Below are 27789 nucleotides of genomic sequence, written 5' to 3'. Positions count from 1 at the left end.
ATTCAACAAATCATGTTTTTGATATTTTGACAATTGCACTTTTAATCCCTTCCTTTGTGATTCTACTTTTATTTTAGAATGTGATTCTGAGACCTCTGCGGCTTCACTCGATGACTACAGAGAGCCACGCGTACAGACAGAAAGGTTAAGGACACTGATGTAAGGCAAGGGGGCCAATAAAGGCACACGACCCTTTGAGTCTCAGGTACAAGGAGTTTGGGCTTACTTCTCCTCAAGGGTGGGGCTGGGGGCGCCTCGCGGAAGTCTCTGTCCCCACACTGTGCTGAGCCACTGGTGTTTTGAGAGAGTCTTGAGCATCAAGATAAAGGAGGCACTAGAGTAGAGAAAGACAGGACCCTGCCAAGAGTGGGTGACATGGCCCAGTGTGGCCTGGGGTGGGTGACATGACCCAGTGTGAGTGGCGTGGCCTCATATGGTCCAGTGTGGGTGACCTGGCCCACTGTGGCCCGGTGTGGGTAATGCTGCCCAGGGAAAGGGGGACCCCAGGTCACAGCACCAGTTGCTGTTGCTCGAAAGGCAGGGAGAGAGGGGCTGGGCAGACTCTGGGGGTTCACAGTTCCGAGTTCCCAGGTGCCCCGGGAAGAGTGCTTCTTTCAAGTGGGGGCAGAGGCCAGGCGGCATGCAGTGAAGGGCGAAAGGGTGACGGCTGAAAGGAGTGGAGTCTTTCTTTGAAGAATGGTGACGAGGGACAAAAGTCAAAGCAGGGCAATCAGCTACTGGACTTGGGGTTTGGGTTTTTTTTTTTTTAAACATAATGCTTTGTTTGTGTTTTTAGCGCTAAAGACAAGTGAAGAGTGTGTAGAGAGTGAAGAATAGAAGACAGAGGTGAGACAGATTTTCTTCCCATACAAAGCCTACAGTTTTTACTAAATCCCAAACCACAAGAACTCTTGCTGACCTCACAAAATTAAACCCACGTTGTCAACATGTTCAGAAAACCTTGTGCACAGATGGAAACTTTCAGATGGTCTTTTCCTTTCCCATGGGGACATGTCAACAGAGCCGCTGGGGATGGAGAGCCTGATAAGAGTCTCCATTCAAAGGTGGGAGCCTGAGAAAGTGAGTTCGACCGAGGCAGGAGGGACAAGGCATTTCTACTGCAGAGAAGTGGGGACAATGAACTCCACTACCACTGCTTCTCCTTAGAGCCGGCTTTCCTTCACTAATTAACGAAGAACTCTAGAGCATCCAAACAAGAAGAAAAACCACACAGTCCCAACCCTGCTGGCGTTTACATAGTTATAATGAGAAACACACAGGGCTGGAATCCAGCACACCAAGTTCTGGGGTGTGGGATACGTGAGCACCGGCCCTGTTCTCCTCCGCCAGTGCTCAGCCCTGGTCTTCAGAGAACTCCTCCCACCTGCTACGGTCAGCCTTCCCCAAGCCAGGGGGCCTGCAGGTTTCACTTCCGGAACCAGCCCACTGGGATCATCTGCGAGCCCTCATCCTTCCTTCTCACTCAGCGACCAGACAGTCTCATGGGCTAACCTGCTCTGTCCAAGACATCTCCCCATATGGAGCTATTGAAATACATATTTAGGCTGGGTGCTGTGGCTCAACACCTGTAATCCCAGCACTTTGGGAGGCCAAGGTGGAAGCACTGCTTGAGACTAAGAGTTTGAGACCAGCCTGGGCAACATGGTGAGACTCCATCTCTACAAAAGTTAAAAAATTAGCTGGGCAAGGTAGCTCACTCCTGTGGCCCCAGCTACTTGAGATGCTGAAGTGGGAGGATCACTTGAGCCCAGGATGTCAAGGCTGCAGTGAGCCGTGATCGCGACCCTGAACTTCAGCCTGGGCGACAAAGCGAGACACCATCTCATGGGGGGGAGAAAATAAAAAGAAAAGAAGAAAGACAAAAATATACATTTAAAAGGAATAAAATTGAAAATTCAATTCCTCTGTTACATGAGCCACATTTCAGGTGCTTCATAGCCAGATATGGCTACCAGACTATACAGAAAGTTCCACTGGGCATGTAGTCCTTTTTAGTCTGCTCTGACTTAACCAATTAAAGCTTTGGTTTTCAGGGTTTTTGGTTGCTTGCTTTTGGTAGTTCAAACTATAACTGACCCTTGAACAACATGGATTTTTTTCAATAAATACAATCGGCCGTCCTTACGGGCAGGTCCTGCATTCACAACCAAATGCAGATGGAAAATACAGTATCTGGGGATGCAAAACCCACAGACTCAGAGGGCTGACTTTTCGTATCAGCAGGTTTTGTAGAGTGGACTGCAGGATTTGAGTGTGCACGCATTTGGGTATCCGCAGGAGGTCCCGGAACCAATCCGCCAAGGATACCAAGCGATGACTGTAATGAGTTCAAATAAGTTCTTAAACAGAAGGCCTTGACTCAAGTACACTAAATGAGGCTACTCTGATTCTAGGCAGGGGTCATGGGAGGAGAGAGGTTGGCCCTGGCCAGCAGTCTCCCCACCCCCAAGCACGCACTCTCTGCTCCCCAATGTACAATCTGAAAGCCTGGGTCAGTTCCTGCATCCACCAGACCCACCACCTCTGGCTTTCCCTGCTCCCTTAGAACACCAAGACCTTCACATTAGTCATCTCTAGGCAAAACTTTTAAGAGAAATCATCTTCCTTTCTGCTTCCAAAGGTTCCACGTTTACGACCTTCCCATCTGTTCTGCTCCTTTTCCAAGGTTAAACCCTCTAAATTTCCCTCCTGCAAAAAATAAGCCCCCTCCCCTCATTCTTTATCTCTTGAACTTCATTTTTGTTCCCCTTAGAAACAGGGTCTCCCTCCATCACCCAGGCTGGTGCGCAGTGGCATAACTGCAGCTCACTGCATCCTCCAGCTCCTGGGGTCAAGTAATCCTCCCACTTCAGCCTCCCGAGTAGCTGGGATTACAGGTGCGTGCTACCATGTCCAGCTAATTTTTGTAGTTTTTGTAAAAACAGGGTCTCTCTATGCTGCTGCTACCCAGGCTGGTCTCTGACTCCTGGGCTCGAGCAATCCTCCTAACTTGGCCTCCCAAAGTGCTGGGATTACAGGCATGAGCCACCACGCCTGGCCCTCTAGAACCTGTTTAACTCAACCACAAGTCTCCCCTAGTGTAAAAAAATTCTTCCCCCACACCAGCTTCCCTGTCAAGTGCTGTTCTACGTCTCCCCTTATCTGCAAGGAGGACCACTCCAAGGAGAGGTGTATCCCCAATACCACCATCTTTTTAGCCACTATCCCATTTATTCCATGTTCAGCCAGCTGCAGATGCACTGCCCCTACCCTGGAAGCCAGCGTGGATACTATGGCCTCTATGTGCCAAGGACACCTCTGCAGCCCTGATAACTAGGTCTCCCCTCGCCTCTCCTGTCAACCTCTGCTCACTCTTCAGGATCTCTTAGGGGCACACCCTTCCTAGAACTCCTCCTCCCATCTCCCTGGCCTCCAGCCCCAGGCCATCTCATCAGCTCTCAGCCCCATTTCAAATGCCTATCTCCAGAGCTCCCTTTTTACACCTCTGCCTTGTGTCTTCCAACTAGACCACAGTCCCTGCGGGGGAGGGGGGGTCAAAGATCTGTGCTACTTATTCTGGTAGAGGAGGTGCTTGGTAAATAACCGCTAAATCCAGCACCGAAGTTCTAGAATGTAAGTGTGATATGCCTCCTTTGGGTTTTCCATGCACATATTCCAGTTTGTGGCTACATAAAAGGAAGGTGCGGGGAGAGGAATATTTAGAGCAGCAAGTAATGGAAACCAGGGGCAGATGAAATCGTTCAATGGTGAAGGAAGATTACAGTAATCAGCCCCACCCACAACTCCAGAACACTCATTGAAGAACACCTTCCTGTAAGCTCTGCTCCTACCAAGAAACACTCCAGGCCAAGGAGATCAAAGGGCCACATGCCCATCTCCTCAAAGTTATTTTTAGATCTTGTCAGAGTAGGACAGGAGAAATGAGAGATTTCCCACTCCACAATTATTCTGGCAGCTTTTAAAGTAGGTTAGCATGAAAAATCATCTGGGCTGTCACGGCTGCTTTTGAATTCTAGCTAATTTTTATCCCCGTTCCTCCAACCCCCTCTGCTTGCCACTCCCCCAGCAGCGGAGGTACATGCCTGCAGCTGAATGCCTGGAGAAGTCAACAAAGAAAACGCCGAAAGGCAAACCAAGGAAGCCGCTTCCCAAAGACACCAGAGCCACTGTAAAAAAGATCCTGCCTGCCTACTTCATGTCTCAAAAAGAAAACATGTTGAGAGAAGAAATTTTGAAATGCGAGTGGTCTCTAGATTACAAATGGGATACAGCCCAAGTCTTTTGTTACTTCCTCAGAAATGTTTTTCTCCTAGAAACTATGCTGTAAAAAATAGGGTCAAATTCCCAACTAGCCTAGAAAGGCTTTTTAAAGCCCACGACATAAATGAAATGCACATTTGCCATGAAAAATATACAAGTAGGCCGGGCCCAGTGGCTTACACCTGTAATCCAAGCACTTTGGGACAATGCAGTGGGAGGATCACCAAGCCCAGGACTTCGAGGCTGCAGTGAACTATGATTGCACCACTGTACTCCCGCCTAGGCACCAGAGCAAGACTCTGTCTCTAAAAAAATTAAAATGAAATAATAAAAATATATGTGTGTGTGTGTGTGTGTGTGTGTATATATATATATATGTAGTATACCATATGGTGGCAACTGTACATTGTGGCATTCCGTGTCTCAACCATAATGTTACTGAGGGGAACGTGTTCCACGTACCATGGACAAGACAGAAATCACGCGGCATCTCCTCCACGTGTTATCTCCCTAGCCCAGGCTCAAGGAGACACAACCATCTAAAACAGTGAATGCAAAAGCAGGAAATGGGTCAGTACCCTTCATATGTATGCTAAGCTGGCATTGCACAGAAGACACTAGAATGTAGCTAAGCACCAGAGGAGCAGAAGGCTGTCCACGTAAAATCCCAGCTCCACCACCTCCTACCTATGGGCCCTGCCTTACATGTCAGCACGGACAGTCTGCACATGTGGCCACCACTCTGGTTCTATGATAACAGGGTAAGGAGGGTCTTCAGGTTAAGTGGCTCTCAGAAGCTAATACCAATTCCCAAAAGATTGTCACCAACAATCCCAATTTCCGGGTGACTGAGGAGGATGCAGAAAAAGGCCATGAACAAAGGTAATCTTTCAGATGACCCAGCCTCCTCTCTTCTCATGCCCTGCACAGAGGTGATCCACACCTCCCTCATTTCATGCAACAGTCCTTGGGCTCTGTCTTCTGGTCGCAGCTGTTACAGGACAAAGCCAGCAACAATCCCTTCCAATCCTGAGGTATAAATAACTGATAAGGTTTAGTGTATTAAACCTTACACTTTACTGGCACTTTAACTGGGAAGAGACTTCACATCCCGTAAATGACTCTCGAATTGTAAAATACCAGGCTTCTGCAAGCAAGGCGACATGAGAATAGGGTGGAAATGAAGAAGGGATCAGGACAGGTGAAAGGCCAAGTCACACCACCGAGGTGGTACGTGCCTTCAAGCACTCAGAACTACATGCTAGTTCTGCAGAGGACCAGAGAGCAAATATCTTAGGCTTCGCTAGACAGACAGTATCTGTTGCCATGGTTGCAACACCGCTTGTAGTGAAAAAGCAACCATAGAAAATATGTCCATGAATGGGCATGGCGGAGCTCCAGTAAAACTTTATCTGAATGTCACACCATTTCCATGTATCAACAAGGTACTGCTCTTTTTTTTTTTTCTTTTGAGACAGGATCTGGCTCTGTTGCCCAGGCTAGAGTGCAGCGGCACGAACATGGCTCACTGCAGCCTCAAACTCCTGGGCTCAAGCAATCCTCCCGCATAGCTGGGGCTACAGGAGCACTGCCACCATGCCTGGTCTGGTCTGGTCTATTCTATTCTATTCTAAGAGAAAGGTCTTGCTATGTTGCCTAGGCTGGTCTTGAACTCCTTGGGCTCAAGTAATCCTCCCACTTCGGCCTCCCAAAGTGTTGGGATTACAGGCATGAGCCACCACTCCCAGTCTCTTTCCTCTTTAAACATGTAAAACTATCTTCAGCTCGTGGCTTCTACCCACAGAACCATCCACTCATGCACTCCCCAAGGCACTGTACCGCAGAATCCTGACTGAAGAGTGCTACGAATTACTGGAGAAACCCTTCTGGCATTTGGAGAAGCACCAGGGTGCCCTGAAAAGCACATGGTTTTAAACTCACACTAGCCCACCTGCCACCATTCAGCACGCAGATCTGCAGTTCAGTTTGGGGACCTGGCACTTGTCACTGCCCTGGCCTTAGTTTCCCAAGTTGTAAAATGGGAAGAGTCTTTCTAGTGATGTGGATTTGCTATGCTAGCTCGAATGCACATACGGCACTGCCCAGCAGAAGGCAGATTCCTGAAAAAGGTCCCTGCTATAATACTGATTCTTTCTGTCTTCATCTCCCCTTGGGGCTGGGTTACATCTCCGCCTGGGCCTCGGAGGTCAGGGTTTGGTGTCTGTTTGGGGATCTGACCACAGCACTGAGAACGCACAGGTGCATGGGAAGGAATCCACAGTTCAAAGAGCAGAGGGTCAAAGGCAGGGCAGGCTACTCGGGTTTCCTCAAAGAACACACACAGATATCGGCCTTACCCTCTTGGCAGGTCCAGCTCTCAAACCTGCAAGAAACTCGTTCCTGCAGGCTCTTCCTCTCGCCTTTCCTGGCCTTGTCTCTGGCCCTATCTATCTCTACTCTGTCATTACCCACCCTGGGTGGTTCCTTCCTACCATGTTTCTTCTGCTCTCCCAGAGACTGTGTAGTACTCAGTTTATAACGAAGATGTTTTACAATTCCTACTTTGTTCTGTACCAAAATAGCAAGACAGGTGTTTAGATAACATGTCTCAGGACCCAAAACCCTGATGGTTTTTAACTTAATGTGCAATTTCAGTAATCCCTTTCTTATTTGAACTAAGCACCAGGCCAATTCTACAAAGCTCACAGCAAAATTGCTGAATATCAGGAAATATGAAATGACCTCCTCAATGTCATAAGCTTTTTTGAAAAACACTTTTCACCAGAAGCATGCTTTTCATTTTGCTACATCATGCTTTATGAAGGGGACAGTCATTCCAAAGATTTAAAACGATGGGCTTCCAATCATTTCCAAGCAAGAGTCATTGGAGGGCAACACAAAGATTGGTTACCCAATTGCACCAAGTGTGTTGTCAATTTCCCTTGCATTCTCCCTAAATGCTCCTAAAGGAAATCACCTATGTCAGTTTCATCAGCGATGATAAAGAGGACTTGAGGTATCAAATATTTCCCCACCCTGAATAGTGAGATGGATGCTTTAGGAGCTGATGCTTGGCCAGTGTGCCTGTGGCTCTCTTTATCTCTATCCATGCTGGCCCTTGAGAAAGGCTGCATTTTCGCTTATCTTCCCTCTGGTATGTGTACTCCCCTCTTCTAAAGGGCTGGAACACATTCAGCTCAGCCACTTATCTCTTGCTTTCTCTCTTTTGTTTTATTTTGGAGAAGGAAGCGGGCAAAGGCGGCGGGGGAGAGAAAAGAGAAAAATACAAAAGAGATGACACCGCCCCACTTCCTCCGACATCAACCATGGTTTCACTGCTTGTTATGGACCCTTGGTTCCTAATTGTGGCAATGCGGAGATAACAGGCAGGGACACATTTTCTGGAACCAGTCAATCTGAAACTGCTATCTCCACAATGACACTGACACTATGTCTGTGCACATGAACCAGCTGTGACCACACTAGATTACAGGAAGTATTTTGAGGACATGTACAAAAACAGTGGTCCTGAACCCTTTTTTGACAGGTTTATTGAGATATAAACCACATGCCATACAGTGCACCCATTTCTAGTACAACTCAACAACTTTTAGTACCTGCAGAGTTGTGCAGCCACCATCAGCACAATCAATTTCAAGAATTTCCATTAACCCTGTACCCTTTAGCAGTGACAACCTCTTATCCGCCTAAAGCCCCAGTCATAGGCAACCACTCATCTACTTTCTGTCTCCACAGACAGATCAAACCTTTTTTCATTTCGCCCAAACGCCTCTATAAATGTTGGACAGGTTCCTTGGCATCGACGACACTCACAAATAAGTTCCCAGTCTTATCATATCTTCATTGTGCAAGGCAGTAAACGAGCCTGGCTTCAGTTTCTACAAGTCACACAGGCTTCTGCAATTTCACTCCGTGCCTCACTTACAAAAAGAGCTTCCCAATCCCCAGACCAAAGGCAACTGCGCTGAATTCTTGACCAGTGCATGTCCAGATTCCTGGACAGGGATGTTCGGTGATGTGCCTCTGCTACTGAGGTCAAGGGCTGCCATCTCCTCCTCTATACTCAGAGTTACAGAACTCTGGGCTGTTCACCATTTCCAATCTCATCACCTTCTCAGCAAGTGGTGGGAAAGAAAAATCATTCTGCCACATCCTGTGCTGATGATGTTTGGTTCGTGTCTATTATGAGTTTACATTTTGATTCTCCTAGCAAGGCGACTAACTGGCAAACAGGCCAAGCAGATTAGAAGAAGGAATTCCAAAGGGAGGTCTATATGGGGTTAATTAATATAAAACACAAGATCATCATCACTTGAGGGAGAAAAGTTGTTTTACCAGTTTACAAAATAAGGACTATAGGAACTTAGTAAGAGGATCCAAGGCAAAGGATTTCAGGTTGCAGTAAGTTGGGTGTTGTTTCCCCCCTCTATCAGTCTGCCTGGAGCTTGAAAGGGAAATGATTTGTCTCATTTCAGCATCAAAAACAAAAGAGGCACACCCCATACGCACATGAGCAGTACACACATCTCATTTTAACCCCCGATAACATCTGCCTTCCTGGGGGCTGTCACCAACGCTCCCACCTCGGCCTCCAAGATGAAGTCAAGGAGCTCCTCGCCAGGTTGTTAGCCCTGGCCCGCTATGAGCTCTTCTGCTCAGTCCTCCATCTCATTATAAACTCTTCTGCTCAATTTATGTTCTGTTGACATTTGGAAATATATTACTGACTCTCATCTTTAACAAGCAATTCACAAATGAGTACACGCAAAAAGGGTGAAATTCAAGTAAGGGCTCCAAGGCTAGGTAACTGTGTTGCACCAACGTGGGTTTCCCGGGTTTTCCTGCTCTATGATCCTGTGAGATGCCACTACCCTTGGGGAAAGCCAGTAAAGGACACAGTACTGGGATCTGACAGCACTGTGTTTGCAACGCAGTGTGAGTCTGTAATTAATCAAAAGAAATCATTTAAAACAAAATGTTAAAAATCTAACACAGTCTCTGTTACTGGGAAATCCTCCTGGGGCTTTGGAGAACAAAACATGGCAAACCCAAGGGACACACATGAACCCTAGAAAGGTCAATAAAAACTAATTGCAACAAACATAGGCAATGAACCCGGAAAAGCCTCTCTATAACTAGCAAAGAAATAAAGGTCTTCTATTGGATTAAGACTAAATCTCCTGCAAATTAAAAAAAATGTCACAGTGTCATGTGGGGTTTTTTTGTTTCGGGTTTGAGGGGGTTTTGTTGTTGTTGCTGCTGCTGTTGTCGTTACCAGGTAACTGGCCTCTGGTCCTCCTACACACAACAAGCAAGTGAACTACAGTGTAGCCTAACTTGAACACTACTGACACTCTGGGGCCAGGTAACCCTGTTATGGGGGCTACTCTGTGCACTGTAGGATGCTTAGCAGCATCTTTGGTGACATAGTTTGGATGTCTGTCGTTTCCAAATCTCATGCTGAAATGTTGTGGAGTAATCCTCACTGCTGGAGGTGGGGCCTTGGTGGGAGGTATTTGGTTCATGGAGGAACCATGGCTTGGTGCCCTCCCCCGGTACTGAATGAGTTCCCTCAGTTCATGCAAGAGCTGGTTGTTTAAAAGAGCCTAGCCCTCCCTCTGTCTCTTGCTCCCTCTCTTGCCATGTGAGACACCTGCTCTCCCTTTGCCTTCGGCTATGAGCAAAAGCTCCGAGGCCTCCCAAGAAACCAAGCAGATGCTGGCACCATGCTTGTACAGCCTGTAGAACTGTGTGCCAAATAAACCTCTAAATTACCCAGTCTCAGGTATTCCTTTACAGCAACAGAAAACTAATACACCTGCTTTCTATTCACTGGATGCCAGTAACACTCCCTCCCCAAGTTGTGACAACCCAAAATGTCTCCAGACTTTGCCAAATGTCCCCTAGGTGCAGATCACCCCCAGGTGAGAAACACTAGTCCAGGGAACAAACATCTGTTGAATCCAACTGGCAAAAATAACAGAAGTCTAAAATTTACTGGGTACCTCCTACATGCCAGGCAGCCTTCCATGTGGATTCCAAGTGGATGAATTCAGTGAATCCTCCCAAGGATCTGAGAAGCAGGTGCTTTTAGGACGTGCAAAGAGGTAACTAAGGCAGAAAGAGGTTAACTTGACCCAGTCGGGAAGCAGATCCCTTCAAACCTTCTGCAGCCCCCACTGGAGTGCACCATCAGGCCACCTAGTGAGGGGAATTTCTGCTTCACTATACTCGCAGTAGACGCTAAGTTCAATGAAAACTCAAGCAACAACCTGGGTTAGTTTAATATGACTTGCTACCTTGTCCAGTCTAACAAAACCCAAAGCGTTGACTCCTTTTAACTTAAAAAATAAAAAAGCAGAGAGGTCATCATAGGAATTAATGAGGGATCTTCCTGCACGTGTACCATGCTTTGTTCGTTTCCTCAACTGTGCTGAGACTCTGGGGACTTCCTCCAGGGGCCTTCGTTTGTATTCAAAATGCACAGTCCCAAGGCTTGGTTCTCGGAATAAGCAAAGCAAAGGAGCCGCACAAGGTCCTGGAAACACATGAACAGGTACCCTGTGGTTGTAGGCTCACGGGAAAAGTGAAGACCACACTGGTTTTTCAAATAAAGGGGGCTAGGAAGCAGTCTAGTCGCTTGAACAGAAACTCCAACCTGACATGGAACTCAATCTTTTCCCTGAAAGACTCACGGGAGAGGTACCAGGTGTCTGTATTTCAAAAGACTTACACTGGCTGGGTGCGGTGGCTCATGCCTGTAATCCCAGCACTTTGGGAGGCTGAGGCGGGAGGATCACCCGAGGTCAGGAATTTGAGACCAGCCTGGCCAACATGGTGAAACCCCATCTCTACTAAAACTACAAAAAATTAGCCAGGCGTGGTGACGCATGCCTGTAGTCCCAGCTACTAGGGACACTGAGGCAGGAGAAACATTTGAACCCAGGAGGCGAAGGTTGCAGTGAGCCAAGGTGGCGCCACTGTATTCCAGCCTGGGCAACAGAGACTCCATCTCCAAAAAAAAAGAGAAAAAAAAAACTTACACAGAGAAAGCCTGAAAGCCCACAAGAGCAATTTGTAAAAGGAACCCTGACATAACAAATACGGTGATGTCCAAAGACATTAGCAACCAGATAGTTAAGCTCGGGGGTGTGCTACGTGTCATAAACTCCAAAGCTACATTGGTCATGAGTAACACAAATGTAGGTGCTAACACAGACAGCTGGTGGGCATTTCAAACTTTCTCTTCATATCTATAATGAAGTCATGGATACCCAAAACAGTGAGCTTCCATTTAGAAAAAGGAACCCCCTGGCACACATCAACGATTTCACTGGCATCAAGATAAATGTTAAGGCCAGGCGTGGTGGCTCACGCCTGTAATCCAAGGTGGCTCATGTCTGTAATCCCAACACTTTGAGAGGCTGAGGCAGGAGGATCACTTGAGACCAGGAGTTAAAGACAAGCCTGGGCAACATAGGGAGATCCCATCACTACAAAAAAATTTAAAAAACTAGCTGGGCGAGGTGGCATGTGTCTGTAATCCCAACTACTTGGGAGGCTGAGGTGGGAGAATCACTTGAGCCCCAGAGGTTGAGGCTGCAGTGACCTGAGATTGCACCACTGCACACCAGCCCAGGCAACAGAGCAAGACCCTGTCAAAAAAAAAACAACAAAAAAACAGATAATGTTAAGAAGTAGACAACCTGCCCTCATTTGCTTCTCAAATGTCTATTTCATCTCAAAAGCATCCATAAGTTTTGGCCTTTCAAATAGTCTTCATTATTAAACTTGGACCAAAACTTTAATTGCCAATGTCATTTCCAAAGTATGATGTTGCAAACAATTTCACTACACAATTCACTGAGAATTGAGAAGTACCAACTGTAATTGTGAGCTGGAAAATGATTAAAATGTGTACAAAACGGTCAGAAATAAAACGTTATTTAACCTATGTTTGGAAGACAAATGCCAATCCATCCTCCCGGGGTAGAAATTTTAAAATCACCTATTTGGAATCATAGAATACTGGTGTCTTATCTTCACCCACAGCACATCCCACAGGGGTCAAGGTTGTCTTTCTAATAAACCCTAATTAACTTGCATCTCAGGTGGTCACATGGCTTCCACTTCTTGTCATCAGATGAGATGATATTGCAGGAGCCGCATCTGAGGAGAGAACATTTCAACCCACAAGCCAGGCAAGCCATTCCCTAAAACACATTCTGGATTAGAGAGATTAAATTTCCTGCATGCCAGTGGGTCAAATGTGCAGAGGAGAAAAGAACGAAAGACCATCCTGAGCCCTCTTGCTTTCAGTTTCTCTGTTTTAACTCCAATGAGTACTGACTCAGCACTTCTCAGTTCCATGGAAGGACTTCACTTATCAAATCCAATGCTTGGCCTTTTTTCTGTAAAGGGCCAGAGAGTAAATACTTTCTACTTTGTGGGCCACACGATCCCTGTACTTACAACAAATATATACTCAACTTGGCAGCTGTGGCAAGAAAGCAGTGATGTTAGTCAGGGCTGTCCAAAGAAACAGTGCCAATAGGGTTTGTTCGTGTGTGTGTGCATGGATGGATGGACGGACAGATGGACAGATTCTAAGGAATTGGCTCACACAATTGTGGAGGCTGGCAAGTCCAAACTTTCCAGAGCAGGCCAGAGACACAGGGAAGCGCAGATGTCACCGTCTCAAATCCAAAGGCAGGATACTGGCAGAATTCCCTCCTCTTTGGTGGACCTCAGTCTTTTTCTTAAGGCCTTCAACTGATTGGATGAGGTCCATCCACATTATGGAGGTCATCTGCCTTACTCAAAGTCTACTGATGTGTTTATTTCATCTAAAAAATACCTTCACAACAACATTCCCAAGTACCTGACCAAGTATCTGAAAACTGTGGCCTAGCCAAGTTGACAGATGAAGTTAACCATCACAGCAGTCAGACAACCCATGAATGAAAGGGCATGGTTGTGTGCCAAGTCTGGACACGGCCCCGTCGGCCACAGTCTGCTGGTGCCTGTTGTAATCCATCCTTCACACAGATGCCAGTTGTGTCTTTCTAAAGCACCTGTTCAAAGATTTTTAATGATTTCCAGGACCTAAAGAAAAAGGTCCCTCCTCCCCACCCAACTTCTTGGATTACTCCAGTGTCCAAGGAGTTCCACACACACAAGCTCTGCACTAACTGCAATTCAAATCCCACTTACCCCAGGATACAATTTCTCCACTCCAGTCAAATCTGTCTACCCTCCAGTCCAGGGTTTCTTACCTGTGGCACTGTAGACATGTAGGACTAGATAATTTGGGGGCCTGTCCTGGGCAGTGTAGGATGCCCAGCAGCACCCCCGGCCTCTACCCACCCAATGCCAGTAGCACCCCCACCCCGTAAGCTGTGATAACCAAACTCTCTAGATGTTGCCAAAGGTGAAACAGGAGAATGTTAGGGTGTGGTGATTACACCGCAATTAAAGCTAGAGGGAACGCTGTCAGTTCCCGGGCCTTCATTTGCTGACACAGAAGTGAGGGTGTAGCTCTCCAGAAGCAACTCGCAGTGTCCATACCATTAATAACACAACTTACAGCAAGGACAGCGCTTTCCTGCCCTCCACACACACAGCAACAGTACAGTCAACACAGCCTCACAGCATGCAGGGCCATCTCTGGTAACTCAGAAAATGCACGCCATAACGGTGACAGCAAAAAATCATCCACTAAAAGCAATTATAGGCCAGGCACGGTGGCTCATACCTGTAAACCCAGCACCTTGAAAGGCCGAGGTGGGCCAACTGCGTGAGCCCAGGAGTTCGAGACCAGCCTGGGCAACATGGTAAAACCCCATCTCTACAGAAAAGACAAAAATTAGCCGGGTGTGGTGGCGTGTGCCTGTAGTCCCAGCTACTCGGGAGGCTGAGGCAAGAGGATCACTTGAGCCCAAGAGATCAAGGCTCCAGTGAGCCATGATCACGTAACTACACTCCAGCCTGGGTGACAGAGTGAGACCCTGTCTCAAAAAAAAAAAAAAAAAAAGTGATCCTATACATATAAAATAATGCCATCTGGGGTCCTGTACTACCCATGTGTCTGACTTCATCCAAGGGTTCTTTTAGGTAATCTACTAGAGGATACGTGTGCAGAACGTGCAGGTTAGTTACATAGGTATATGTCTGCCATGGTGGTTTGCTGCACCTATTCACCCGTCCTCTAAGTTCCCTCCCCTCATCCCCACTCCCGAACAGGCCCTGGTGTGTGTTGCTCCCCTCTCTGTGTCCGTGTGTTCTCGATGTTCAACTCCCACTTATGAGTGAGAACATGTGGTGTTTGGTTTTCTATTCCTGTGCTAGTCTGCTGAGGATGATGGCTTCCGGCTTCATCCACGTCCCTGCAACGGACATGGTCTCATTCCTTTTTATGGCTGCATAGTATTCCATGGTGTACATGTGCCACATTTTCTTTATCCAGTCTATCAGTGATGGGCATTTGGGTTGGTTCCATGTCTTTGCTATTGTAAACAGTGCTGTAAGAAACATATGCGTGCATGCATCTTTATAGCAGAATGATTTATATTCCTTTGGGTATATACCCAGTAATGAGATTGCTGGGTCAAATGGTATTTCTGGTTCTAGATCCTTGAGGAATCGCTATACTGTCTTCCACAATGGGTGAACTAATTTACGTTCCCACCAACAGTGTAAAAGTGTTATTTCCCCACAGCCTCGCCAGCATCTATTGTTTCCTGACTTTTCAATAATCGCCATTCTGACTGGCGTGAGATGGTTTTCTCTCACTCTGTAGGTTGCTTGTTCACTCTGATGATTTCTTTTGCTATGCAGAAGCTCTTTAGTTGAATTAGATCCCATTTGTCAATTTTGGCTTTTGTTGCAATTGCTTTTGGTGTTTTAGTCATGAAGTCTTTGCCCATGCCTATGTCATGAATGGTATTGCTTAGGTTATCTCCCAGGGTTTTTATGGTTTGGGGCTTTACATTTAAGTCTTTAATCTATCTTGAGTTAATTTTTGTATAAGGTGTAAGGAAGGGGTCCAGTTTCAGTTTTCAGCATATGGCTAGCCAGTTTTCCCAGCAACATTTACTGAATAAGGAGATCCTTTCCCCATTGCTTGTTTTTGGCAGATTTGTCGAAGATCAGATGGGTTGCAGATGTGTGGTGTTATTTCTGAGGTCTCTGTTCTGGTCCACTGGTCTATATGCCTGTTTTGGTACCCGTACCATGCCGTTTTGGTTACTGTAACCTTGTAGTAGTTTGAAGTCAGGTAGCGTGATGCCTCCAGCTTTGTTCTTTTTGCTTAGGATTGTCTTGGCTACACGGGGTCTTCTTTGAGTCTATATAAAATTTAAAACAGGTTTTTCTAATTCTGTGAAGAATGTCAATGGTAGTTTGATGGGAACAGCATTGAATCTATAAATTACTTTGGGCAATATGGCTCTTTTCATTATACTGATTCTTCGTATCCATGAGGATGGAATGTTTTTCCGTTTGTTTGTGTCCTCTCTTATTTCCTTGAGCAGTGATTTGTAGTTCTCCTTAAAGAGGTCCTTCACATCCCTTGTTACTTGTATTCCTAGGTATTTTATTCTCTTTGTAGCAATTGTGAACGGGAGTTCACTCATGATTTGGCTCTCTGCTTGCCTACTGTTGGTGTAAAGGAATGCTTGTGATTTCTGCACACTGATTTTGTATCCTGAGACTTCACTGAAGTTGCCTGTCAGTTCAACAAGTTTTTGGGCTGAGATGATAGGGTTTTCTAAACACAAAATCATGTCGTATGCAAACAGAGATAACTTGACTTCCTCTCTTCCTATTTAAATACCCTTTATTTCTTTCTCTTGCCTGATTGTCCTGGCCAGAACTTCCAATACTATGTGGAATAGGAGTGGTGAGACAGGGCATCCTTGTTTTGTACCAGTTTTCAAAGGGAATGCTTCCAGCTTTTGCCCATTCAGGATGATATTGGCTGTGTCTCTTTCAGGTTTTGGTACTGGGATGATGCTGGCTTCATAAAATGAGTTAGAGAGGACTCCCTCCCTTTCACATGTTTGGAATAGTTTCTGAAGGAATGGTACCAGCTCCTCTGTATTTCTGGTAGAATTCAGCTGTGAATCCATTTGGTCCTGAGCTTTTTTTGGTTGGTAGGCTATTAATCACTGCTTCAATTTCAGAGCTTATTGGTCTATTCAGGGATTCAACTTCTTCCTGGTTTAGTCTTGGTAGGGTGTATGCGTGCAGAAATTTATTCATTTCTTCTAGATTTTCTAGTTTATTTTGCAAGAGGTGTTTATAGTATTCTCTGAAGGTAGTTTATATTTCTGTGGGGTCAGTGGTAATATCCCCTTTATCATTTTTTATTGTGTCTATTTGATTCTTCTCTCTCTTATTAGTCTAGCTAGCGGTCTATCTATTTTGTTAATTTTTCAAAAAACCAATTCCTGGATTCGTTGATTTTTTGGAGGGTTTTTAAATGTCTCTATCTCCTTCAATTCTTCTCTGATATTAGTTATTTCTTACCTTCCGCTAGCTTTTGGATTAGTTTGCTCTTAACCTATCTAGCTGTTTTAATTGTGATGTTAGGGTGTTGATTTGAGATCTTTCTGGCTTTCTGATGTGGGCATTTGGTGCTATAAATTTCCCTCTTAACACTGCTTTAGCTGTGTCCCAGAAATTCTGGTACCTTGTCTCCTTGTTCTCATTGGTTTCAAAGAACTACTAGATTTCTGCCTTAATTTCATTATTTACCCAGGAGTCATTCAGGAACAGGTTGTTCAACTTCCATGAAATTATGTGGTTTTGAATGAGTTTCTTAATCCTGAGTTCTACTGTGATTGCACTGTGGTCTGAGAGACTGTCTGTCGTGATTTCAGTTCTTTTGCATTTGCTGAGGAGTGTTTTATTTCCAATTGTGTGGTTGATTTTAGAATAAGTGCCATGTGGCACCAAGAAGAATGTATATTCTGTTGATTTGGGGTACAGAATTCTGTAGACTTCTACTAAGTCCACTTAATCCAGAGCTGAGTTCAAGTCCTGAATATCCTTGTTAATTTTCTGTCTCATTGATCTAATAGTGACAGTGGGGTGTTAAAGTCTCCCCCTATTATTGTGTGGGAGTCTAAGTCTCTTTGCAGGTCTCTAAGAACTTATTTTATGAATCTGGGTGCTCCTGTATTGGGTACATATATATATTTAGAATAATTAGTTCTTCTTGCTGAATTGTTCCCTTTACCATTATGTAAATGCCCTTCTTTGTCTGTTTTTATTTTTATTGATTTAAAGTCTGTTTTGTCAAGAGACTAGGATTGCAACCCCTGCTTTTTTTTTTTTTTTTTTTTTTTTTTTTGCTTTCCATTTGCTTGGTAAATTTTCCTCCATCCCTTTATTTTGAGCCTGTGTGTGTCTTTGCGTGTAAGATGGGTCTCCTGAATACACGATACCAATGGGTCTTGACTCCTTATCCAATTTGCCAGTCTGTCTTTTAATGGGGCATTTAGCCCATTTACATTTAAGGTTAATATTGTTATGTGTGAATTTGATCCTGTCATAATGATGCTATTTGGTTATTTTGTACACTAGTTGATGCAGTTTCTTTGTAGTGTCATTGGTCTTTATATTTTCGTGTTTTTGCAGTGGCCAGTACCGGTTTTTCCTTACCATATTTAGTGCTGCTTTCAGGAGATATTGCAGGGCAGGCCTGGTGGTAACGAAATCCCTCAGCATTTGCTTGTCTGGAAAGGATTGTATTTCTCCTTCGCTTACGAAGCTTAATTTGGCTGGATATAAAATTCTGGGATGAAAATTCTTTTCTTTAAGAATGTTGAATATTGGCCCCCAACCTCTTCTGGCTTATAGAGTTTCTGCTGAGAAGTCCATTGCTAGTCTGATGGGCCTCCCTTTGTAGGTGACCTAGCCTTTCTCGCTCTGTCTGCCCTTAGTTTTTCCTTCATTTTGACCTTGGAGAATCTGATGATTACGTGTCTTGGGGTTGATCGTCTCATAGAGTATCTTAATGGTGTTCTCAGTATTTCCTGAATTTGCAGGTTGGCCTGTCTTGGTAGTCTGGGGAAGTTCTCCTGGATAATATACTGAAGTGTGTTTTCCAGCTTGTTTCCATTCTCCCCATCTCCTTCTGGTACTCCACTCAATCGTGGGTTCGGTCTTTTTATGAGGTCCCGTATTTCTTGGAGGCTTTGTTCATTCTTTTTTCTCTATTCTTCTCTGCATGTCTTATTTCAGTAAGGTGGTCTTCAAACTCTGATATCCTTTCTGCCGCTTGGTCGATTCAGCTGTTGATACTTGTTTGTGCTTCACGATACTTGTATATGCTTCACGAAGTTCTCGTGCTGTTTTTCAGCTCCATCAGGTTGCTTATGTTCCTCTCTAAACTGGTTATTCTAGTTAGCAATTCCTCTAACCTTTCATCGAGGTTCTTGGCTTCTTTGCATTGGGTTAGAACATGCTCCTTTACCTCATTGTAGTTTTTTTATAACCCATCTTCTGAAGCCTACTTCTGTCAGTTCGTCCATCTGATCCTCCGTCCAGTTCCGTGCCCTTGATGGAGAGATGTTGCAATCATTTGGAGGAGAAGAGGCACTCTGGTCTTTTGGGTTTTCAGCATTTTTTCATTGATTCTTTCTCATCTTTGTGAGTTTGTCTAGTTTCAGTCTTTGAGGCTACTACCCTTGGATGAGATTTTTGTGGGGACCTTTTATTTTATTGTTGTAGTTGACGCTGTTGTCACTTTCTGCTTGTTTTTCTTTCAATAGTCCAGTCCCTCTTCTGTAAGGCTGCTGCAGTTTGCTGGTGGTTCACCTTCAGTCCTTATTCATCTGATTTGCTCCCGTGCCTGGAGATGTCATTCAAGGATGCTGGAGGGCAGCAAAGATGGGTGCCTACTCCTTCTTCTGGGACCTCTGACCTCAAGGGGCACCAACCTGATGCCAGCAGGATTGCTCCTGCACAGGGTACCTGACAAGCCCTGTTGAAGGGTCTCACCCAGTTGGGTGGCAAAGGGAGCAGGACCAGTTTCATGGAGTACTCTGCCCCTTGGTGGAGAGGGTGTGTTTTGCTTGGGGGAAACCCACTCGTCTGGGCTGTCCAGATTCCTTGGAACTACCAGGAGGAAAAGCTAAGTCTGCTGGTCAGCAGAGACTGCGGCCACCCCTCCCCTACGGGCTGAGGCCCAGGAGATCCGAATTCTGTCCCTCAGCCTTTGGCTGGAGTTATTGGAGATCCTGCAGGGAAGCCCCCCCACCCCAACTAAGGAAGGATGGGCAGGGATTGGGCCTGAAGAGGCACTCTGGCCACAGACTGCCACAGTCGGTGTGTTGGGCTGTGGGGACAAGTCTTGGGGCCAAGTTGTCCAGCCTCCCTGGCTCTAGGAGGGGAAAAGCGTAGCCTGTGGCTATAGAAATGGGTGCCACCCTTCCCCCCGGCCAGGGAACTTAGCATATTAGGCAGTTGCCAGTGCCAGTGCCGCCTGCTACCACTCCCCACAGGAGCTCAAAGGGCTTAGACAGCAGGCAGCTGCAGCCGGTACTGGTCACCCCTCCCCGAGGAGTTCGGTAAACTTAAGCAGATTCCAGCTGAGAGGCTGTAAGAATCTGCGTGTTCCGGGGTTGGGACGCTAGGTCCCGGTGGCATGGGTTCACGAGTGGGATCTTCCAATCCATGGGTTTCGCAGTTCCATGGAAAAGCACAGTTTCCTGAGCTGGGTAGCGCGCTCACTCACTGCCTGCCTCGGCTGGGCTGAGGGGGTTCCCCTTCCCCGTGTGGCTCTCAGGTGGGCCGCCACACCACACTGTTCTTCCTTCTCTCTGTGGGTCACGCCAGCCTTCCAGTCAGTTTTGATGAGAGAACCTGGATACCTTGGTTGCTGGTGAAGGATTCACACGCTTATTATGGATTTTTCTGATGGGAGCCTCTGAACACCGTGGCTTCTAGTTGACCATCTTGGCCCCGCCCTCCGTCAAATGTTTTTAAATTCACTGATTTGAGTCCTGGAGGCTTGGAAGTTCAAGATCAATCAGCCTACATAGGGCGATGACCTTCATGAGTTCTGCAGGCTGAGAAGTTCACGATTAAGGCACCAGCAGGATTGATTATTTGGTGAGGGATGTTCTCTGCTTCCTTCCAACATGGCACCTTGTCGCCGTATCATCCAGAGGGCAGAGGGGAGGAACACTGTGTCTTCACATAGCAGAAAGTGGAAGGGCAAGAGACTAGAAATCTGAATTCTTTCAAAAAAGCTTTAGGCCTTGAACAGCAGAGATGAAAGAAAGAAAAATGGTCCCTGCCCTCTAGGAACTGACTATGTGTTTACATCCACAAAGCAATTGGAGAGAGTAGTCTATTAGGGACATGGGTTTGGAGCAAGACAGAAATGAATGTGAACCCCAGCTCTGCTCCTTGCCAGCTGGTAAGTAACCCATGTTTCTGGAGAAGAGGTTCTACGTGTATGGGAAGAAAGGTGAGAAGCTCAGCAGCCTGCACTCAAGACTAGCATCATAAGCAAAGCTGGGCGGGAGGACAGAAACACCAGCTGCCTGCACAGGCACTAAGCAGAGAAGATGAGATGGACACATAATGGGTGGCCCCGTGATAGACAGCTTAAACTGGAGGAGGCATTTGACTGAGCAGCCAGTGAGGAAGCAGGGCTGGTCTTGAGCAAGAGAAGTGTGTAACTGTGAAGGAGACCCACCCGTCTATCAATTTTCTAGGTCCACAAGAAAATGTCAAAAGAAAACAGGTGAAGTTACATTTAATAATACGTTCTATTTTACTCCATGTATCCAAGTGACCATTTCAACATGTAAACCGTATTACATTATCAACAAGGTATCTTGCACTCTTTCTTTTTGAACTAAGTCTTTGAAATCCAGTGTGTATTTTATACTTCTTCAAGGCATCTCAATCTAGACTGGCCACATTTTAAGCACTCCACAGCCACATGTGGCCCATGGCTACCATACTGGACTGCAAAGCTACATGGCGACAAAATAATCCAAGGAACTCCCAGAGGAGGTTGTAGGCTATGGGAGAAGGGGCGGAGGGCAGAGAGGAGAAAATCTCACAGGAAAGAATTTCCAACAGGGCAAGAAGAGGGAAGTATAATTTGCTGTACCTTTCACGGTGGGCCTGGTGCTCTGCGAGGCATCTGATGTGATATGATTTCCTCCACCCTCACGGAAATCTGGAAGAAACAGTAAAATAGCAGCAGTGTCACATACCTGACAAGAGCCTAATAGTACATCAATAATAAAGTCAGTATTATCCCATTTTGTTGTGCTAAAAACAAGGCATGATGAGGTTAACAAACCTGCAGGTGGCAAGACTTGGCCCAGGGCATTCCAAAGCTCAAGGTCCCTTCCTTTTCACCAGGGGGACCCCAGAGTCCACCATCACAGTAGCCTTTGGCATTAGCTCCCTGAACTGCAACAGTGGAGAAGGCAGCCCCCAGGGGTCGTCACAGATCACCATGGTCCAAGGAGCAAGAGAAGCATAGCTTTGCCATCTCACTGAGGCCCAAACTCAATCATCAAGCTGTCTGAGTCCCTCACCACAGCCCAGTGCCACAAGGTGCTGAGCTCATCCATGTTCACAGTAACTCTTGTTATGACGATGGATGCCAACAATGGTATCTTTTGCACACTCACTCTGAGTGACATGGGAATAGAGAACTTTGCATGTATTGCCTGTCCAACTCCAAAGTCAATCAAGACAGATGTTACTATGCCCAACTTGCTCTCGGTCACAACACTAGGATGGGTGGGGACTGAAATACAGGTCAGTCTGACTGCAAAGTCCTTGTACTTGACCCTTATGCTATGAGGTCTCCTCTCATGATCCCGAGTCCTGTGTACTGTCCAGCTACACTGTCCTATGTGGTGAGAAGAAAATGAATGAGGACTGGGGTATCTAGGGCTTCCCAAAGACTCGCAGAGCTTCTGGCTGCCAGCCCCGCTGACACTGAAGGCCAGATGGTCTTAGCTGCTGTGGAGCTACCCTGTGCACTGTGAGATGCTCAGCAGTACCCCTGCTCTCCATCCATTAGATGACAGTAGCCCTCCTTAACCCAGTGTGACAACCAAAACCGTCTCCAGACATTGCCGAGTGTCCCCTGGGGAACAAAAATTACCTTCCTGATTGAAAAGCAATGCACAGACATCCCCCACCTTCCCCGGCAGACATTAGGATGGGTTGTGCATGCTCTGGGCACAGGGCCCTGCCACAGTCTCAGCTCCCTCACAGCACTTGCAAGATTCTCAATTCCCACACCACCGCTACTGCAGGAGCCCCAGGAGGGGCACCCACCACAGTTGGGTAGGTGCAGGTTCTGTTTGGAGAGTAGTTTTTTTTTTGTTTTTTTTTTTTGAGACGGAGTCTTGATCTTGTTGCTCAGGCTGGAGTGCAATGGCGCAGTCTCGGCTCACTGCAACCTCCACCTCCTGGGTTTGAGTGATTCTCCTGCCTCAGCCTCCCGAGTAGCTGGGATTACAGGCACCCGCCACCACGCCCGGCTAATATTTTGTGTTTTTAGTAGAGACGGTGTTTCATCATGTTGGCCAGGCTGGTCTCGAACTCCTGACCTCAAGTGATCTGCCTGCCTCGGCCTCCCGAAGTGCTAGCATTACAGGCATGAGCCACCGCACCCAGATGCTTTTTTTTTTTTTTTTTTTTTGAGACAGGGTCTTCCTTTGCTGTCCAGGCTGTAGTGCAGTGGTGCCATCATGGCTCACTGCAGCCTCCAACTCCTGAGCTCAAGTGATCCTCCTTCTTCAACCTCCCATGTTGCTGGGACCACAAGCATACACTACCATGTCCGGCTAAAAAGAGATGGGGTCTTGTTATGTTGCCCATGCTAATCTCGAACTCCTGGGCTCAAAGCTATCTTCCCGTCTCAGCCTCCCAAAGCACCGGGATTACAGGTGTGAGCCACCGCACTCAGCCAAGAGCAGCTCCTTTTTTTATTTTTTTATTTTTTGAGACAGGGTTTTGCTCTTGTTGCCCAGGCTAGAGTGCAATGGCCTGATCTCAGCTCACTGCAACCTCTGCCTCCCAGGTTCAAATGAGATTCTCCTGCCTGCCTCAGTCTCCTAAGTAGCTGGGGTTATAGGTGCCTGCCAACACGCCCGGCTAATTTTTGTATTTTTAGTAGAGACAGGGTTTCACCATGTTGGCCAGGCTGGTCTCGAACTCCTGACCTCAGGTGATCCACCTGCCTCGGCCTCCCAAAGTGCTGGAATTACAGGCATAAGCCACTGCACCTTGCCAGAGCAGTTCTTAAGAATTCTGACATCGGCCGGGCGCGGTGGCTCAAGCCTGTAATCCCAGCACTTTGGGAGGCCGAGACAGGCGGATCACGAGGTCAGGAGATCGAGACCATCCTGGCTAACACCGTGAAACCCCGTCTCTACTAAAAATACAAAAAAACTAGCCGGGCGAGGTGGCGGGCGCCTGTAGTCCCAGCTACTCCGGAGGCTGAGGCAGGAGAATGGCGTAAACCCGGGAGGCAGAGCTTGCAGTGAGCTGAGATCTGGCCACTGCACTCCAGCCTGGGCTACAGAGCAAGACTCCGTCTCAAAAAAAAAAAAAAAAAAAAAAAAAAAAAAAGAATTCTGACATCAAATGAGACAGCCCTGACTTAAGATGACCATGTGTTCTTTCTGGGGCTGACGTTTGTCCCTTTATGTGATGATCTTGGCCAGCTTGTGACTGAAACAGGATGCGAACATTTTAACTGGATGGCCCCCTTGACCAGCAGTAATAGCTCTGTTCCTCTCTCAGCCTCACAAACATCAGCAATTTTTATTCACTCTTTCCCCTTTCTCCTCCGACCTATGTGGCTGCCCACTGGTACAATGCTGAGTAACTTCCATTACCAGGGACAGCACTCTCATCTTTTTATTGTTCTTTCCCTCCCTGTAATGACTAGCGGGTGAGGTCCTCAGGTCACATCAAGGGCAAGCTGGTCTCTAGCATGTATGTGACTCTGCAATGGACAGGATTGGTGACAAACATCTCAATCTGTGACCCTCTTTCAGGGGTTCTGGGAAGGGCACTGATCACGCTGGCATAGTCTAGCCACAGACAATCAGGACACCCGACCGTGAGAAAGGGCAGTGGGAACCAAGGAACACATAAGAAGGCTCTATTGCACCATGTTAATGTCGGCGACCAGGGCTGTCCACCATTCAGCAACAGCCTGTCACCCGTGAGCGCCTCTGCAGGGGCTGCTCCTCAACAAAGCTACCACGCTGCTCTCTGCATCAGGGGAGCCAAGGAAGCAGCGCCTGCTGGAGGGGAGACATTCCAGAACCCCTATCCAAGCCCAAAACCCCAAGCAAGGGGGGCGTCTCCCCGGGCAAAGCGGCCTGATAGACGTGGAACACAGCAAAGCCTCCTCTATCTCATCATAAATGTCCCAACTGCCTTGGGCTCAGATCTCAGCACTGTGCAACCCAAAGAGGAAACCCAGCTCGCAGACAGCACGCAAACCCTAACTGCAAATCGGGAAACTCCTGCCTCCATGTCCCCAAAGGGCAGTAGAGCCGGGGGCAATGTGATTCCGCCACAGGCTTGCTCCAAGACAGTGACCTCAAGGGGCAGCCAGTCTCCTGTGGTCTATGCAGACTTGTCAGATACACGCAAAGAAGGCAAGGGCTGGATCAGCACCTGCTGTGGCTCTCAGTGCTCCTGAACAAACTGCTGGGAGCCCCGGCCCAGCTCAGCCCTCCAGGGCTCAGCCACAGAGCTGCCAGGCCTTTGCTCAGGACTGCATGCTGCACATCCATTATTTTGTTTATCAAGGAGCTGTCAGGGAGAGCAGATTCCTCATTGCTGTTCTCTAAGGCCTATAGGTTTCCAACCTTATTAGTTCAGGGCAGGCTCAAAGGCAGGCCTAAAAACCCTCTTTCCAGCTAGAATTCAATGCATGCTACTCGCCGTCACTCTGACTCACTTCAACAGCCATCTGAAAACACAGGACGCTGTCCTCTTCCTTCTTTGCCTTATAAAATGAGTGATGGAGCAGCTTAAATGAGGGCCTATCTTTGTTCTCGTAACACACTGATTATGTCAATGACTTTTACTGATAAAACTATGTGTAGGTATCCATGTTATTGAAACGACCCAGAGAACAGAAATCAAATCATTATTTGAACAAAAGACAAAAAAAGAAAAATTAATTTGTATCAAATTTTAGAAACACATTAGCTGGGAGTAAAGAGCAGGAAAGGGAAAATAGGCCGGGCACAGTGGCTCGTGCATGCTTTTAATCCCAGCACTTTGGGAGGCCGGAGCAAGAGGATCACTTGAGCCCAGGAGTTCCAGACCAGCCCGGGAAACTTAGGGAGACCCCATCTCAAAAGAAAGAAGAAAGAGAGGAGGAGAGAGGAAGGGAGGGAGGGAGAGAGGGAGAGAGGGAGAGAGAGGGAGAGAGGGAGAGGGAGAGAGGGGGAGGGGGAGGGGGGGGAGAGAGAGAGAGAGAGGGAGGGAGAGAGGGAGGGAGGGAGGGAGGGAGAGAGGGAGAGAGGGGGAGGGAGGGAGAGAGGGAGGGAGAGAGGGAGGGAGAGAGGGAGGGAGGGAGGGAGGGAGGGAGAGAGAAAAGAAAAAAAAGAAAAAGAAAAAGGAAAGAAGGAAGGAAGGAAGGAGAGAGAAAGAGGGAGGAAGGGAGGGAGGAAGGGAGGGAAAGAGAGAAAAAGAAAAAGAAAAGTAAAAAGAAAAGAAAGGAAGTGAAGGAAGGGGAGGGGAGGGGAAGAGAGGGCAGGGGAGGGGAGGGGAAGAGAGGGGAGGGAAGGAGGGGAAGAGGGGAGGGGAGGGGGGAAGAGAGGGGAGGGGAGGGGGGGAAGAGAGGGGAGGGGAGGGGGGGAAGAGAGGGGAGGGGAGGGGAGGGAGGGAGGGAAGGAGGGAGGGAGAGAGAAAAAAAGAGAAAGAAACAAAAAAAGAAAAGAAAGGAGGGAAAGGAAGGAAGGGGAGGGGAAGGGGGGAGGGGGGGAGGGAGGGAGGGAGGAGAGAGAGAGAAAGAGGGAGGGAGGGAGGCAGGAAGGGAGGAACACGCTAATCTCGATCTCCTAGGCTCAAGCAATCCTCCTGTCTCAGCCTCCCAATGGAAGCACACTGTTTTGGGTATCCATAGATATGAAGAGAAAGTTTGAAATACCCACCAACTATCTGTGATTAGCACCTACATTTGTGTTACTTGTAGCCAATGTAGCTTTCAAGTTTATGAAACGTAGCACCCTGTGAGCTTAACTACGTATTTGTTATGTCAGGGTTCCTTTTGCTAACTGCTCTTGTGGGCTTTCAGGCTTTCTCTGTGTAAGTCTTTTTTTTTTTTTTTTTTTTTTTTGAGACAGAGTCTGGCTGTGTCTCCCAGGCTGGAGTGCAATGGCAGGATGCTGCCTGACTGCAACCTCCACCTCCTGGGTTCAAGTGATTCTCCCGCCTCAGCCTCCCTAGTAGCTGGGAGTACAGGCACACACCACCACACCCAGCTAATTTTTGTATTTTTTGTAGAGACAGGGTGTTGCCATGTTGCCCAGTGTGGTCTCAAACCCCAGGTTCAAGTGATCCCCCCACCTCGGCTTTCCAAAGTGTTAGGATTACAGGTGTGAGCCACTGTGCCAGGCCATGGATATCTTTAATGACAAGAACTGTGTGTGTTTGGTTTTAAGACCAAGTAGAGACTTATTTACTTTGCAGCCCTGATGGTTACATGTCCAACCAAAGGTTATTTAATATTCTCATCACTTTAGACGCTGTAATCATAAGTGTGTCATCTGTCCTTGAAACATGTTTTCAACGATGGAATTTTTAAATATGGGACTTGAGTTTTCAGCACTCTCAAAACCAGAAGAAAAAGGAAAGAGTTGTCCAGAAAAAGGTCATTCTCATGGTCATGAGTTTAAACAACCTTAACTACAGACAGACAACCAGTGTCCTCTCATGGTCATGAGTTTAAACAACCTTAACTACAGACAACCACCGTTAACCCAACAACCATAAACCCAACAATCCACTTCATCTCTTGGTTCCCTTTCCACCCTCATTTGGGGTAGGAACGGCTGATCCAATCAACCAGGTGAGAATCATCTCCATGATTCCTCATGCCACTGACTGGCTTCCATTATGGGTGTAATCATCTTCTGAATAAGAGACAGTGGGTTTTTCTTAGCAAGCAACACACAGGAGTTCTCCTCATTTCAAACAGCATTATTGCACCTTTAAAAGATTCCATTGAAGTGAACCCTAAGAGGCTGCCAGCATTTGCATTTGACCACTTTTAATTTAAAAGAGCCAGTGTCATTTGGTTCAATCTAACGTGGGGGCAAAATAATTGGCATGAAGTCAAAAGTTTGGTTTCCAACTGTGTCAGCCCTGGAGGAGAGGGCAAGACTCTCCTATCCTTTCCAGAAAGACAGAGTTAGAGTTGCAAATCCACGATGCTCCTTTGGAGATGCCTCCCCACTCCCAGCC

General features: G+C 46.9%; 1 protein-coding gene across 3 annotated transcripts in view; it reads right to left on the bottom strand.

The window, feature by feature from the left end:
- TBL1X (transducin beta like 1 X-linked) overlaps positions 1-27789 on the bottom strand; it is a 258194-nt gene that overhangs the window by 197460 nt on the left and 32945 nt on the right. For all 3 annotated transcript variants that reach the window (XM_050776585.1, XM_050776584.1, XM_050776589.1), the window contains exon 2: positions 21437-21505. The gene's annotated coding sequence lies outside the window, so the exon portion shown is untranslated. The remainder of the gene's footprint in view (positions 1-21436; positions 21506-27789) is intronic.

This window comes from Macaca thibetana, chromosome X (assembly GCF_024542745.1).
Source record: "Macaca thibetana thibetana isolate TM-01 chromosome X, ASM2454274v1, whole genome shotgun sequence".
NCBI classification, from domain to species: domain Eukaryota; kingdom Metazoa; phylum Chordata; class Mammalia; order Primates; family Cercopithecidae; genus Macaca; species Macaca thibetana.
Note: the sequence above shows the minus strand (reverse complement) of the source record. Positions and strands in the feature narration are given on the sequence as shown.